Source organism: Lynx canadensis, chromosome A1, assembly GCF_007474595.2.
Source record: "Lynx canadensis isolate LIC74 chromosome A1, mLynCan4.pri.v2, whole genome shotgun sequence".
Lineage (NCBI taxonomy): Eukaryota > Metazoa > Chordata > Mammalia > Carnivora > Felidae > Lynx > Lynx canadensis.
This window is the reverse complement of record NC_044303.2, coordinates 97,049,517-97,066,423: the sequence shown is the minus strand read 5'-3', so window position 1 is coordinate 97,066,423 and position 16,907 is coordinate 97,049,517. Positions and strand designations below refer to the sequence as shown.

At 38.2% G+C, this 16,907-nt stretch overlaps 1 long non-coding RNA gene across 5 annotated transcripts in view; it reads left to right on the top strand.

Moving 5' to 3' along the window:
• The first annotated feature begins 279 nt into the window (after positions 1-279).
• Positions 280-16,907, top strand: part of LOC115514827 — a 74,963-nt gene continuing 58,335 nt past the window's right edge. For all 5 annotated transcript variants that reach the window (XR_003969092.1, XR_003969093.1, XR_003969094.1 and 2 more), the window contains exons 1-5: positions 280-394; positions 5,505-5,680; positions 7,468-7,538; positions 11,760-11,915; positions 12,553-12,709. This is a non-coding gene — a long non-coding RNA (uncharacterized LOC115514827). The remainder of the gene's footprint in view (positions 395-5,504; positions 5,681-7,467; positions 7,539-11,759; positions 11,916-12,552; positions 12,710-16,907) is intronic.

Below are 16,907 nucleotides of genomic sequence, written 5' to 3'. Positions count from 1 at the left end.
TTCTAACAGTAAAATGTTTGAACTCTAGGCAGGGGCTTTGACCCTGTGCTCTTCTCCCCAAAAGTGCTGTCTTGCTGTCAGATAGTCAGATAACTTTTCCATCCTATGACAGCTCTTGCAGTGGATGTGACAGTCTGTCTACACTGGGACAACATGTGGCTGCTTGATGTAGTGTAGCAGAGGGGACGTCACTGTTTTTCTAGGGTTCTCATATGTGACTGGTTAAATGAATAAGAAAGTAAGGTACAATCCAGTCACTCCCCGGAGACCGGACGCTTTAAGACAACGCACTTTTGTTCAAATCAGCTGAGGTAATGGCAAACAGAGAACCCTCTGACTTCAGCTACTCTCAGAGTCCTTCTGTTCACAGCGTTACTTTGTGCTGGACACCCGGGTGAGTAATGTTCCCATTTCATTGCCTCACATTTGAAGGTAGGTTTGAGTGGCTGAGCGAAAGAATCTATTTCATGGTCAGTATTCTGTCAGTCTTGTTTTTGGTTAGAAATGTCCCACCGTTCAAATGGTTTTGAATCTCTCCTTCTTTAAGGCAGTATATATTTGGCCAGAATCATCATCCTTACCATATTTATTTGAATCATTATTTTGTACAAAGCACAGTGCTAGTTCCATCGTGAATTTTCCAATTTTTGGTCACACCGTCCTTAGGAAGGTCATAGTGAATCTAACCCGCTCAGCTCTCTTGTGGTTCTGAATTTGAGTGCCATGAAGGACGGGACATTCACAACTGGATACTGGTCTCACAACTGGAGACTAGGCTTCTTCTTGTGGGTTTGCCATTCTCTTCATATTTAATCTTGCAGAAACTTAACTCTAACCCTGATTTGCTTCATCATTTACCAACAAGAGGGGGCACCTGAATGCTTCGGAAAGCGTCCTCCAACTGCGCTTTAGAGACAACCTGTTACTCAAAGGGCTTCTCCCGATCATCATGAGAGTTAATGAATGACCTTCACTTCAGATCCTTGTATTTGATTTTGTTGTTGTTGTTGTTTTGCTTCATTCCCTGGGGACTGTGCTGGGCCTGCACATCTTTCTGGCAATAGACATACTCATAAACACCATTTTTCAGTTTGAGTCTAGAGATTCTGTCTTCTAAGCGTGATATTTGTGGTTTTGTCTCTCGAGCTCCAAAGGGCAATATTACTCAGAATGATCTACTCATAGATAGGCAGGGTTCAAAACACATATTTTTTTTTATAGACTATGCCTCTTTGGGGTTGCAGGCTGTTCCCAAATGCTTGTACCTTGGCTCTATTTTCCCCGAGAAAATGGCCTTGCTCGTCTGGTTGTTACTTTGAATAAGAAGGAAAACACCAAGCTGCTTAGACTGTTTCATTTGTGGAGAAAAGGAGGGGTAGGGATGCATGTGTGTGTGTGTGTGTGTGTGTGTGTGTGTGTGCGTGCGCAGCGTGCTTGGTGGGGGGGGGTTCAGGGAGGAATATCATTTGTGGAATGTTTTCCCGGAGGAGCTGTGGAGAGTTTGTTTTGGTGTAAACTGAGCCAGAACTTTGAAAATAAGAAAGACTTCCTAAACGCTTGCTCTCTGTATAACTACCTTGTTAAATAAATGCAGCAGTTGGACCAATTCCGTTTTTCTAATTCCATTGTACACTGGGGATAGCAGAAGGCGTTTTGCATTATGCAGGATCTGGTGTTTGGTTATTTGGAAAGGCTGCTCTACCCACCAGGTCACAGTGAATGACTACAGATGCGGGGAGTATGTTGACAGTGTCAGCAGTCAAATCTTTGCCACACAGACTGTGAAAAATTACAGGAGGGCACAACATAATTTATTTTGCTAACGATCTTTTTCCCATCTGCAGTTTGTACCTGTTGAAGCTTAAAGTGCACTTCCTTGTGCTGATCGAATTCTCGCTTCCCCCTTCTTTTTCCTTTCTTTGACAGGCGTGCACTGCTTGAAGCCTTAAGTTCAGATGAGCATTATTAACAGCAACCTTTATAGTCTACCAGGGAATAATTTAAATTTTTTTTTGGTGTGTGTTTCTGCAATAGTTTCAAGATGCAGGAATGCAGATAGAGTTCTTGTTAAAAAAAAAAAAAAGTTTAGACAGGTTGATTCATTTAGCTACCCAGCAGGATCTGATTGCTTTTTCTAAAATTAAATTCCAACGAAGAAAATCTCACAGATGATCCCATCCACATCCACAAACACATAGCACACAGTACACAGATAGATACACACAGTATGGTAGCCATGTTCAGGCCAGGAAGATATGCTTTCTTATGTGGAAACAGTTTAGGTTTTCATTAATTTTTAAAAGTGTTTTTCCTTTGGCCCATTTTCCCTTTGGATAAGCCGTGGCATATTAAATAAATATTCATGTGATTTTGTTCTTACTGAATCCTTATTTTTCAATCATTGGAGTCACCAGATTCTAGTGGAAATTAAGATTTTGTTTTCCATATATGTTGAGAGGGGGTGGGTGTATTTTATTTTACTTGTTTGATTGTAGCTGACGCAGTTAGAACACTCTTTTGTCCTGCTTTTTCAAGCTGAACGTGAACTCTATTTCAATGCTGAATAGGTAGGTAGAGCTGTAAATTGTGGATGTGCTAATAATAAGTTATTCTTATGGCCTTTCCAAGAAATCATTCTGGAAGAAAGGCAGTGGGAAGTATGTCTCGCTGTTTTTGGAGCACACAGAGAGTGAATGATACTCAGAAAAAAATGAAAATGTTTAATTTTTGTACTTTCACCTTAGTTTGAAATGCAGATGAAAGTTGCATTTTTATTTATGGCTTGAAGGATGGCAAAGCCTGATAACAAATCATAAAGAAATATGGAAACCCCAATAGCAAATTTCATGCTGAAAATGTCATCATTTGTCACATATCAGTTGCTAAAAAAAGAGAAAAAAAAAGGCGGGGGGAGAGGAGGAATAAAACCTTGAATTCTTGAATTTGTGCAATACTTCAAGATCCAAACATAGCTGAAATCGTAATGTACGCTAGTCCATTAGAGAGCATGTGCAAAGCTCTGGGATTTTTTTTTTTTTTTTTTTTTTAAGCACAGGGTATAAACATGGATTATCCTGGGTACTTTCTTTTATCAAAGATACATTGACCTCTTACAAAGATTTTCACTAGTATCCAAGGCCTCTGGGTATTAGGTCCCACACTTTGCACAGAAAGACTGGGGTCAATAAGAGAGCTAGGGATATTGAATTAGTGAGTTTGGTGGTCTGGAGGTTAGAGGGCAAACAGCCGCAAGATTTCTCACGGTCACTTAATAGCGTTAATGCTCTGTAAAATTAACTCGATTTAGAGCGGCTGACCTCCAGGCCAATAATGAAGTAGGGGCCTTTGTACTGAGTATTTCATTTTAATTCTTTAAGGCTATCTTTTCTCCTTCCTCTAGCCTCCAAATAATACTTAGCATCCCTGCCTGCCATCCATGAACACACACAAAAAAGTTTGGAGATCTTACCCATTTCGCTAGCTGATGTCTGTTGCCTTCTTTCAGTGAAACCTTACCTGATAGTAGACAGGTGACCCATGTCTTAGGTCGGCTGCGTTCCACAAGATTCTATGTCACATAAAGATAGAATAGTGCAGAAGATATTCTGGGCTGTGTGGGGGTGGGGGTGGGTCTTTGCAAATAACTATCATACACATAGTAACTTTCTCCACGTGAAAGAATGACCATGCTTAGTCAGTCAGAGATTGATGGAGATAAAGACATGATAAATAAAAACAGCTTCTTCAAAAACAGAGGGTTATATTTCTTAAAGTCCTTTTGGGGGTTGTATTTCTTGTAGAATCTTTAAAAGCATTTTGGCAATAGAGACCTGAAGGAAGAGAAACAAGTGAAAAACACTTCACTTCTACATGTTAATTTTTATGGCTATGCTGTAATACATTGAAGGACAGGTCTAAATATAGACATTGGAATCAGATGGCCCAGGCTTTTATTTCACTTCCACTTTTTATTATCTGGGTGATCTTGGGCAAGTTGTCCAGTCTGTTTATACATGAGCTTCTTTGATTATTAGGTAGGAATGACTGTCAAAGTGCCCTAACAGGATGGCACACATGTAAATCCACATGAACATGGAAGGTATGTGGACATGTTAGTTATCATTTAATAAGACGTAGTTTCCAACCCTTTTTAGAAACATTGTCTGCTGGTAAGTTAATTAAAAAACTATTAACTGTGATATGTGTAGTGGAAAGAAAAGCGAGAAGGGAGTGGCGAAGCAGATTTCTAAAAGAGTGGGGCAATTATGTAAATAGCTAGAATTTATTGATTTAATGCTAATTATTTTTAGCTTGAGTAAGTTTGTCAGACATATAATGTTACATTAATATGTCTTAGCTGGTTGGATTGGCTTAATTTTCCATGTAATTTTCCAGGCAGTATTGAACAGCCAATCACTATCATGTGGGATATTAGAGAACATTGCAGTTACTTTACACTAAAGAGTCATCATTTTGGGCAGCAGTTTTAGAGAAGAGTGTAGCAATAAATGCACTCTTAGATTTACATTTATGCGTTCCATTGAAAGAGGTTCCAAAGAAAAGAAAATTTATATCCAAAACCCTAATGAAATTAAGTTTTATTTCAATGATTTGTGTATATATCTTTCATTCTTAATACTATAATGAAGGGAGAACAGTAGAAACCTACTGTTGAAAGAAGTCTGTTGAAGGGTGTAAAACTCCGTTGGTTGGAAACAGAAGAGCCACTTATCATATATAGTAAATGGTGCCCACAATATCTTAGACCAATATTCATAGAAACTAGTGACCACACTCTCTTGCCGGAATGTGTGAATGATTCATAAGATTTCTGGAAATCCCTGGGTATCAGGGAAGCATATGTGGCCTAGGAGAAGTAAGGAGAAATAAAAGTAAACTGTTTCTGTGACCAAAAGAGGAATTTTTAGAGAAGCCCATGAAGGCTGTAATTCATCATGAGACACCAAGCTGGGGTACCCAGGAAGTTGTCTCATTGACCTCCAAGGTACATACAGTGTTTTTACCTTTCTGCAGTTCCCAAATATGTGCAATGCCATGTGGCTGGATTCCTATGGAAGGAGGTGAAAGGAACATTCCTAAGGAACATTCCTTAGCAATTGAAGGGTCTTTAGTGCCATCTGGTTTAACCTTCTTGCTTGGATGAGATCACAGCAGTTTGTCTGGGTTGTTGCACAAATACTCACTGCCCAAAGGAAAAGTATGAGGGTAATATATGTGTTATTTTCCAGTATATTCTATATCACAAAGCTATATTTGGGTGTTATTATACCTCTTTCACAGATGAGAAAATTAAGGTTCAGTAAGGATAAGAAGCTTGAATACAATTCACTTACTGGTAGTTTGTAGGATTTGAACCCAGAAGGTTCTCACCTTTCCACTACGTCACACTATCCTCTAAGTACCACAATTAATTATAACAACAACAACAACAACATAATCCATCCTGATTTTAAAACAATGACTTCTTTTTCTCTTGAATTAAGATTTGCTGCTTAAGTGCTGAACATGTTCAGACAAGATGGAAGAAATTGTTCAAAAAGGGAGATGGGAAGAAAAAAAATTCTCTGAAGATGGAGGAGTATCCGTGTCAGGATGAAGAAATTGGCAAGTGGATAAATGTGACAAAACAGAAAAAGAGAAGGAAAGAAAATTCACTAGGGTAGGAGCTATGGAAAGGCCTGCGAGCCTACAAAATTAAGCTGTACCTTTACTGGAAGATACAAAATACTAGGCCAGGTGAAATCCTAATGATGCAAGAAACACATGCACATTGCTAAGTAGAATAACCACAGTTGTAACTCTTGGGAAATAACAATGGTTAATACCTTTTGAACTGGGACTCCAGAAAAAGGTAAATTAACATGCTTATCCAGGAGCTGAGCAGTTTTCTGGGGGCATAAATCTCAGCCATAAATGAGACCTGCTTGGACTCATTAAACCCACTAATCAATTAACTCCAGCTGGGAGGGAAGGAACAAAGGAGAAATTTGTTCCCAAACCATGTTCCCAAGGAAACTTCCAAAAGAAGGGAAAAAAGGCTCTGTGCTAAGCTCAGGCAGTGTCACATGCTAAATCTTTGCTTTTGGAGAGTCTCAGGAAATCAACCTGGTAGACTTAGTTTAGCTGAGACTTTTCCAAAGATATTTGACCATGGTATACTTTTTCAGTAACATATACATTAAAGTATGGAACAAACTTTTTGTGAATGTATGATTCTTGAATATCTGGTAATGCTCATTGGCCTGTCAAGTGATTTGATATTTACAGAGAAAAAAAAAAAAGAAAGAGATACTTTTATTTGTACATATTTCACAGCTTTGAAATAGAAGATTCTTAGATTTTCAGAAATTCAGTTATTTTCTTATAATCTTGTGTGTGCTACACATACTATATCATCTGACACATTCACCTGAGTGGCCAAAAAAGAAAACTACATGTAAAAGGTACATTGAATATTCAGATGGATACATTGAAGTACAATTTTATAGGATCTACGATCTATTTCTAGAATTCTGTCACATACAAACAAACTCCGTTTATTATGCTCTTTTCAAAGTGCTGACAAATCAGTCAATCAAATCAATCTAGATTCTTCTAAAATAGGAATCAGAATAAAATTATGTTTATTCAGAGAACTGCTGGGATCTCCAAGTTGTCACAGCACAGCAACCACAAACTTCGGGGCCAAGAAAGGGAAGGAAAAGGGGGAAAAAATTAATGAGCTGGAAAGCTGGAGAAACTCCAAAATCTTTGGGAAATAGAAAAAATTTACATGACATAGGAAATTCTTGAATCATGTTATTAAGTCAGGAAGACACAACATTTACTGTGGGATTTTTTTGATCCTACATTCCTCAAAAAAAGAAAAAGTACGTCGTGCTATTGCCAGAAAGATGATAAACTAGCATAATTAAAGTTGAGAAAGAAAAGAAAATTTGCAGGTTACAATTTTTGAGTCAAGTAATATTGTAGAGCGTTGCCTAATATCAAGGATATATGATTTACAAAGGCAGTTGCCATCACACACTTACTAAATACTTAGCAATTTCAGTTGGACAAAACCAGTGATGTGCTTGACATGAACACATTCTCTGCAAAGATGCAGTCCATTTGCGAAAGAAAAGTGCTCAATGACTCTCTCTGTTGGTCATCACTAAATATAATGCTAGCAGATAAATTAAAAAAAATTGTTAATAATGGTAATAAAAAATTGTTAAAAAAATGTTAATTGTTAATTGAGTTGTACTGCAGACTCGAAAAAGTGTTCTGAGATAGGCATGGGAGAGCATGTGCTACTTGTACAGGAAGGAATGGCGTTAGTGGGTAGATTGCTTTGAATGCCAGGAACCAACAGCTTTAGTCACAGAAAATGTTTGATTGGAAACAGTTTCTCTTTACAATTACAAAAACAACCACATTATTGTGAGTGTTTATTCTTCTTTTCAGTGTGTTTGATTGAACAGCTTGTATGAGACTGATTTTTTTACTGGAGTCTTCCAGCTGTCGGTGAAAAACAGGTATACACTCACCAGTTTTTAAAACAAAGATGATAAAAATATTTTTCTTGAAACATGTTATGGCCAATAATTTCAAGGTTTATTCAAATGATGATATGTTTGAATCTTGAAAAGGCTAAACTTAGTGCGTAAAAGCATATAGATCATGACTTTGTCTTGCTGAATCAAAGTATTCCATGATTTAAAATAAGACTGTATTGTAGAGCATTTTGGCTCATACTATGAGTTTGATTCTTATTCAGTGCTTGATGATTTTCTTCTCTCATCAGAGAAAAAGATTGATAATGTGTCATGATTATGTTTTACATCAATATCTAAATGCTGCCACAAAATTACTTTCCAGGGCCAAATACAATGTAGCAAACAAAAATCTATTTGCAAGAACCTTCCAAATTAAAACATTTTAATATGCTTTGGTTGCCAATTTACATTCTGGAGGCCCATTAAAGGTAGTGTTTGATGTGAAATTTCTTCATAATTTTTGGGTCAGTGTTTAACTTTTTAAAACTATGGAAGTTTACCGCCGTTATGCTTGACTTATAAGACTAAAAATATAAATCAACTCAACCTGTACCTATTACTTAATCTATACCTAATCTCCCTATTTATTTCTGGCATTATGTTGAGATCTTGGTGTGAGATTAGAAGTGATATTTTCCTTATGACTGATCAGAAATGAATGAAAATGCCAATTTCAACATAGGCTTTATTTTTATAACTTAAAATCATAACACTTAAAGTTTACCCAGAGTTAGTGATAGGGATTTTTGTTAAATAACTAGGACATGTGTTGTAGATAAAATGTTTGAGAAACCTTGGTGTAGAGGAGTATTTTGGAAAATGTTAGATGAGAAACTCAAGGGTTTGGAGGCATGGAACATGGAAACCATTAACAAAGAAAATGGCATTGTTTCTTTCTTTTTTAAAGTAGGTGTCATGCACACTGCAGGGCTTGAACTCATGACCCTGAGATCAAGAGTCATATGCTTAACCAGTTGAGCCACCCAGGCACCTGATGCCATCGTTTCTAAAACCAGACTTGAATAAGACAAGAGGGAGTCTGATGTTCAAGTAATTCTATAAAACAGAGTTTTGTCCACAAGAACAGATATGACTGGAAAAAAAACCATACTGGAGAAATACCAGTGGTAATCAGGAAATTAGAAAGAATGAAAGGAAAGATGAACTTGGGTGCTGATTCTTGATTTGTTCATCCAGTTAATAATACAAAAATATTTTCTGAAGCTAGAGAGGTTAAGTAGCTAGTTGCTATGGAACTGAGTTAGGTGTCTGAGATAAGACTAGATCCCACGTCTGTTGGAATCATAACCTGGTCTCTGGACCTCTGGTGACTGCCATTGACTGTATAATACAACCAGCAAGGACTACTTTTTGAAGAAATATCATGTGTTGGATTTTATTTGAATGAAATCAAGGGCCTGTGAAATATCTGCCCAAGATATCAATTGTGCGGTTGGACATAAAGGTGTGACATTCAGAGGAGCTGTCTGAGCTGCAGGCTTCAGATTAGGTGTCATTGTATTATATACAAGTTGATATGACTTTACCTCAAACATTTTATCTGCAAAACATGTACTTAGTCATTTAACAAGTGGAGGATTTAAATAGAAAAGAGCCTAAAAACACCTGACATTTAAAAGTTAGATAAAAATCCCAATATTGGCGGGTTAGATGGAAGAGAAGCAATTAGAGAAGACCAAGAAGGAATGATGAGTCAGAAGCGAAGGAAACCAGTGGGGTGTGATGTCACAGAATTCAAAGGAAGAGAATGTATGTGAGGAGAAAGTCCACTATGTGGAAGTCTGCTGGGAAGTCAAGAAAAATAAGGAAAATCCCCAGAGGCTTTAATGCAGAGCAGTATTGTAGAGATTCCCAAGTCGGTGGAGTATTTAAAAACAAAGCACTGAGCATGGGTCCTAAAAAGAAAGTATGAGTGCTGATTGCGAATTTAGACTCCTGATTCCAGCGGAAGTTGCCCATGGCATCTGAATATAGGCAGGTTTAAATGAATTTGGGTTGTCAGTGGAAACTTTGGAGTTCTCCACTGAAGAGTGACTGGGGGAGTAAAGACACGCATGGTCTTTAGCATTGTAGATACCCAACATTTGTCTTTTGGTCCTTACAAGCACAAGTTCAAATGAGGTTGATTTGCCCTTTGTGCCTCTTCTCTTTGGTTTCCTTTCACACATCAATCTCCTCTTATGTGACTTTTCTCTTAGAGAGGGGTGTGTGTGTGTGTGTGTGTGTGTGTGTGTGTGAGGGCACAGTTCAGGGGAACATGGAATAATCTTAATGTTGAAATGTGGAATTAAGAAACGAGGTATATCCAAGCTATTCTGTGGGACAACATAACTGAATTTAAAAGCAAATCATGGAAGTCATTGTCATAGATGAATAACACGCTTTATAATTTGATGAGGAGGGTATTTAATATTACGATAAAATTGTAAACAACCATGCCAAGTTCCGATTTCAAAAGGATGTTTATTTATAGAAAAACAATTGCTACATGGCCATTTCTGCAAAACTATTGTGTGGAAAATAGTAGTAAAAAATCGCTCTTTTTGACCATTTTACTATAATATGTGAATAAGGATTTACTTAATGTTGTATTATATTTTATAAAATGAAGTTAATATTACAAATGGAAGAAATGGTTGCGGAAAAGGACCCTTCTAATTCATTAGGCAGTTTTTCTCTTTTTGTAAAAAAACAAAACAAAACAAAAACAGCTTTGTTTTTTTATCAATTCTTTTTGAAATATAGAACACCATAGAAACAGTGGCATCTTCTATTGGGGTACAAACTGGCAGATCATTTATTTTGTCTGATTTCTTAATTACTGAGCTTGCTGTATATGGTACCAAAATTTATAGACTTTGCCAGAGTCATTTTGTCGTTTTACCCAAGATTTGTATAATTTATTTTTGATGTGGTGGACATGATATTGCATTCAATTATCTGTGCATCTATTTCCTAAAGTAACTTGAGTGTAATAAATAAGTATTTTGGTTTCAAAAGAAATCAATCCCGTTTAAATTTGTTTATTTAAAAAATGTGTTAATGCTTTTATTTATTTTTGAGAGAGAGAGAGAGAGAGAGAGAGAGAGAGAGAGAGAAAGCATGAGCCAGGGAGTGGCAGAAAGAGACGGAGACACAGAATGTGAGTTGTCAGCACAGAGCCTGACGCGGGACTGGGACCCACGAACCGTGAGATCATGACCTGGGCCGAAGTCCGACGCTTGACCAACTGAGCCACCCAGGTGCCCCAATCCTGGTTACATTTAAATGGAAAGGCTAGTTGTTTTGAAGAATTCATTCATTGCTTTCCTTATTCAACAAATCTACACTTAGGACTTATTGTGAGCTAAGTCCTGCTCTGCAGTTAGGGGTAGATCAGAGAACAGAGCCAAGTTCCTGTTTTCAAGAAGCTTATGTATCTACTAGGGAAGAAAGACACCAAACAAACAGAAAGATAATATGTTGAATGGCAAAAAATAATATAAAGAAAAATTAGAGTGTTTGGAAATTGGAACTGATGAGAAGAACATGAGTTGGGCTCTCAAAAATGGTGATCATGGGAGCTTAACAATTATGACCATAGCCAGAATAGTCTGGGAGAGATGTTCCTAGCTCTTCCTTAGACCCCATTGGCACTGGGACTCTGGAAGTTGGCTTCTGCCAGTGTGTGACAAGTATACATGTCTGCTTCTATACTTTGCTCCAGAGTCAGAGACTGGGCAGGGAATGGCAGAGTGTAGGTCGCGCACCCAGACTTGAACTTTGCAGAGAGATCATCTGCTCCCTTGCACCATTTCTAATGGAAATGTGACCCTGTCCACCCACCAATCTTGGGTTTTCCCTAGTTTGGGGATGTAATTATAAAATTCAGGATAAGTCAAGTTGAATTTTAGATAAATACTAGTTAATGTTTTAGTATAAGTATGCTCAAATTTAATTGAGTGCCCTATAGTTGTTTTTGCTAATTCTGACAACTCTACCCCAAACAGGAAAAGTGTTGTTTGCTGACAGCCCCCAAAATGACAAAATGCCCATTCAAATCCACTAAAGGTGAAGATTTAAGAAAGACTGATACATAACACCGGACTCATAAAACAGTGTACTCAGTACTATAATTAGGAGTGAATATACAAATCTGTGGAGAGCATCTAAGAAAGCAACTTATTTTTTTCTGCCTAGGAGTTGGATGGAGAGTTTCACCAAGCCACAAATTTTTGAGCTGGATCTCAAGATGAGTAGGAATTTACCAAGGGATAAAAAAAAAAAAAAAAAGGAGAGAGAAGAGAATGCTTCACCAGCAGAGAAAGCAAGCAGCATGGACCACAGGGTCATCAAGTGAGCATCATCAATTTGGTGTGGTTTGCATGAAAGGGTTCTTGTGTATCAGAAGTGATTGGGGATGAGTGTGGAGAAGGGCTTTGTGTGAGATGGAGAAGGTGTCTTTTTTTAATAAAAAAATATATATATTAATTTTTATTCATTTTTGAGACAGAGAGAGACAGAGAATGAACAGGGGAGGGGCAGAGAGAGAGGGAGACACAGAATCCAAAGTAGGCTCCAGGATCTGAGCTGTCAGCACAGAGTCTGATGTGAGGCTCAAACCCATGGGTCCTGAGATCATAACCTGAACTGAAGTCGGATGCTTAACCAACTGAGCCACCCAAGCACTCCCAAGAAGGGTCATACACACTAGAAAAAAGAGGGAGAAGAACTGAGTTTGGAAAGCTTGCTGTAGCTGCAGAGCTGCTAGATATGACTTGACTTCGGTTTTATAGGTTTGGTTTTATGTATTTATATCTTGAGCCCCCAAGAGAAAAAAAAATACCTTAAGTTACTGAGTTATTATTACAAGGGTACTTGTTGGCTGGCAAGAGACTCTCCGTGTTTGGTTTGTGGGGCTCTGGAAGGGGGACATAAAGCCAGTACAGATGGTAAGTCATGGAGTGAATTATGGTGTGGGGTGTCAATACAGGTGAACACTGATGAGGCCACAACTGTGCTACTGGTCCAATGCACTGAGAAGGCCATTAGCCCATCCGGTGAAACTGAATGTAAGACCAGAAAGGAACCTCGGAGGTGACAAGTGAGTGACGGTGCATTAGATGTGTTGCAAGTTCATGACTTTACAAGTGAGTAAATGTACAGACGTGCCTGGACTTTTCCTTCATCAGGGCATTTATCTCCTTTCCCTGTGCCACTCAAAGAAAAGGTGAAGCCTTGAAATTAAATCATAGATTTTCTTCAAAGGGAAAGTTTGTTATAGCCAAGTACATAGTAACTTCTTTATTACTATGAGAGTTTTGAATTCAGAGAACACAGACACCTATGGACTTGGGTAACTGTGTTTCTTCAGGATATGATATCGTGAGAGATTTTTGATTCGCTGTGCATGCCAAGACATGCTCATTTGTCGCCCAGTTGGCTCAAAGTCTTGAAGACCTGAATCAAATAGAAGTGAAATCTCAAAAAATTTTTTCTCATGGCTTAAGGTAACTTTCACCCACTTCCGTTTTTGCTTCTTTGACCTGTTCATTTCATTGTTTTTTAAGGCACATCTCAGATATTTTGAGTCACATGAAGTTGGAAGACTTTTTTTTTTTTTTAAGTAATAAAAAACCAGCCTGGAGGGGGGGAACAAACATGGAGGGAAATCACTCAGAAGTCACACTGTCCCAACACCTCTGGGCCACACAGCGAAGAGCAAAATCATTCCCCTGAAAATTGGTCAGGCTTTGTGCATCCAAGAAGGTTTGGGGGGATAGATGCAGAAAGGACCATCACATCATAGTGGGGGTGAAATGGGGGTGTGCTGGATACCAAGCTGGCTCTTCACAAAACTTCTTCTCTAGGAGTGGAGTTCCTGGCCACCAGGCTCAGTTTTATACCCTTGATGAGGTTGTGCCTGCCCTGGGTAAAACTTTCATCATAGAGGTTGAGGGCAAGATTGTCAGCAGTGAGATAGGTATGGTTCTGTGATGTGGCATTTGTCTTGGAGATGTTCCTGGCTGCCTGGATCTTGTACAGCGTGACATAGTCAGGGTTCTTGCTCACAGCATCTCCAGGGTGAGCAGGTTGGGGTTGAGGGTTCACACAAGGCCTGGTCTCAACCTGGCCCTGGCCCCATGCTTACTCCTCTAGCCCTTCTCTGGGCTGTCAGATCCTGCAAAACTTTTTGCTATATCAAATTAAATACTTTACTAACTTCACCTTAATTTTTTTTTGCATATTCTATATCTTTGGCAGATATATATATATAATTTTACCTTTAGGAAGATACATACTATTAGAGAAAGAGAAAGCAGAGACAAAACAATTAATAGCATGATGGTTTTTAAACAGTTGTTGAGAAACTGTACTTGACTGCTTGTAAATTTCATTATTTCTAAATCTGCCTCTGCCTCCCACATTAATGTGAATAATGGGAAGTTTCTGTAGAAAAATTCTGCATAGGCCCTCTAGTTATGCATGTAATAAATTAATATCACTGTGTTGTAGAAGATACATAAATGCATGTACGCTTCTATAAACTCACAGAGCAAATTTGCATTTCTGGAATTAATTTTTTGTAAACAGTCAATAATTAGTGTTGAGCACAAATAATGGAAGGATATATGAACGAAGACCAACTTTGCCGAAGATTAGGAAGTGTGCATTGGGACAAGGGAAGATTAAATAGAGGTAAAACAAACAAACAAACAAAAAACAACCAACCAAACAAAGGAAAAAACAAAGCAAGACAAAAACACCAAAACCTGAACATAGTGAGAGGAAATGTTGAGAAATATTTGGTCTAATATGACTTAGCTGGGTTTCTGGAAACACAGACTTTCTTCCAAAGGAGTAACCTGGGAAACCAGTGGATAAGTAGGGGAAATAGAGGACCATTTCGAGGAAGCCAGAGGGGTGCCAGAACTGCATTTTGGCCCAGTGCAAAGGATTGTAGCCATTACATGACCAGAAAGGACTCTATTTTCTCCTTCCTTCCTTCCTTCCTTCCTTCCTTCCTTCCTTCCTTCCTTCCTTCCTTCCTTCCTTCCTTTTCTTCTTTCTTTCTTTCTTTCTTTCTTTCTTTCTTTCTTTCTGCTCTCTCTCTCTCTCTCTCCCTCCCTCCCTCCTTCCCTCCTTTCCTCCTTCTTTTTCCTTTCTCTGAAAACCTGATTTCTAGAACCTCACAGACCCTGGAGCAGAGTGTTCTGGAGATTTAGAAGAGAGTTGGCTTATGTTAGATAAAACTGTTCATTTCTGTAATGTTCTCCAGTTTCATTGTGGAGACCGTGAATACCTTTTGGTTCACCTGTTCTTTGGTATTTAGCTTTGTATTCTTTGATGCTAATGCCAAATGATGTCTTCATCTTTTAATTAAATTTTCTAGTTGTTTGCTGTTCCTGTATAGACTTGCATCTGACTGTGTATTTAGCCACACTGTCAATAGATCAATAATTTTGTGTTTATGCAATTGATTACATCATTTACAAATATAACCACTTTTTCTCCTCAGTTCTAGTCTTTTATGTTTCTCATCTCTTTCTATTGTGCTAGTTATGGCCTCTAACTCAATATTGAATGGAAATAGTAATGACCAGTATTCTTGTACCATTCCTGACTTTATTATTACTTTCCAAATTTTTACTGGTGTAAGAACACTTAACAAGAGATATACTCTTTGAAATTAAAAAAAAAAATTAACGTTTATTTATTTTTGAGAGAGACATCAGGTGGGGGAAGGGCAGAGAGAGACTCACACACACAGAGTCCAAAGCAGACTCCAGGCTCTGAGCTGTCAGTGCAGAGCCCGATGTGGGGCTTGAATCCATGAGCCATGAGATCATGTCCTGAGCTGAAGTTGAAAGCTCAACCGACTGAGCCACCCAGGTGCTCCCACCCTCTGAAAATTTTAAATTGTATAGTACAATATCTTTGTTTAAATATTTATTTATTATTTGGGAGAGTGCAAGTGGAGGAGGGGCAGAGAGAGCAGGACAGAGGATCTGAAGCAGGCTCTGCGCTGACAGGCTGACAGCAGTTAGCCAAAGTGGGGCTTGAACTCCCAAACCATGAGATCATGACCTGAGCTGAAGTCGGATGCTTAACCGACTGAGCCACCCAGGTGCTCCTGGTATAGTATCTTTAAATACAGGCACAGTGTTGTATAACAGATCTCTGTAACTTACTCATGTTGCATAACCAAAACTTTTTGCCCATTGATTAACACCTCCTGTTTTCCTATCGTCTTGGCCCTGAGTGACCACCATACTATTCCCTGATTCTATGAGTTTGACTATTTTAGATTCCTTGTATAAATGGAATCGTGCATTATTTTTCTTTCTGTGACAGGCTTATTTCATGTACCATAATGTCTTCAAAATTCATTCATATTGTTGCATATTGCACAGTTTCTTTCCTTCTGAAGGCTGAATAATATTCCATTATATGTATATATACTTTTTTAATTAATTCACCCATCCATGGGCATCTACTTGCTTCCTTATCTTGGCTATCGAACATGAGAATGCTACCTATCTCTTCGAGATTCTTATTCCAATGATTTTCGATAAATACCCAGAAGTGGGATTGTTGGATCATAATGATAGTTCTATTCATATTCTTTACATTTTTTTTTAACATTTATGTATTTTTGAGGACAGAAAGAGACAGAGCACAAGCAGGAGAGGAGCAGAGAGAAAGGGAGACACAGAATCCAAAGCAGGCTCCAGGCTCTGAGCTGTCAACCCAGAGCCCAATGCAGGGCTTGAACTCACAAACTGCAAGATCATGACCAGAGTCAAAGTCGGATGCTTAACCAAGTGAGCCACCCAGGCGCCCCTAGTTCTATTTTTATTCTTTAAAGGCACCACCATACTGTTTTTCATAGCAGCCGTACAATTTTGCATTCCCACCGACAGTGTACAGGGCTCCCATTTCCCCATATCCTTCTCCACACTTGTTGTCTTTTGTTGTTTTGATAATAATCACCCTGATAGGCAGAAAGTAAAATCTCATTGTGGTTTTCATTTGCCTCTTTTCATTTGGTTATTAACATTGACCATCTTTACATATACATGTCAGTTATTTGTATGTCTTTTTTGGAGAAATGTCTCTCTAAATCTTTAGCCCATTCTCAAATTCTCAAAAATTTATTAGTGTATTTGTTGTTGAGTTCTCAGAGTTCCCTATATATTTTGGAAATATACCCCTTATCAGATAAACTGGTTTGGAAACATTTTGTCCCATTCTGTAGGTTGACTTTGTTGATTGTTTTCTTTGCAGAAGTATTTAGTTTGATATAGTCTGATTTTTCTATTTTTGGTTCTTTGGGTATGTGTTTAG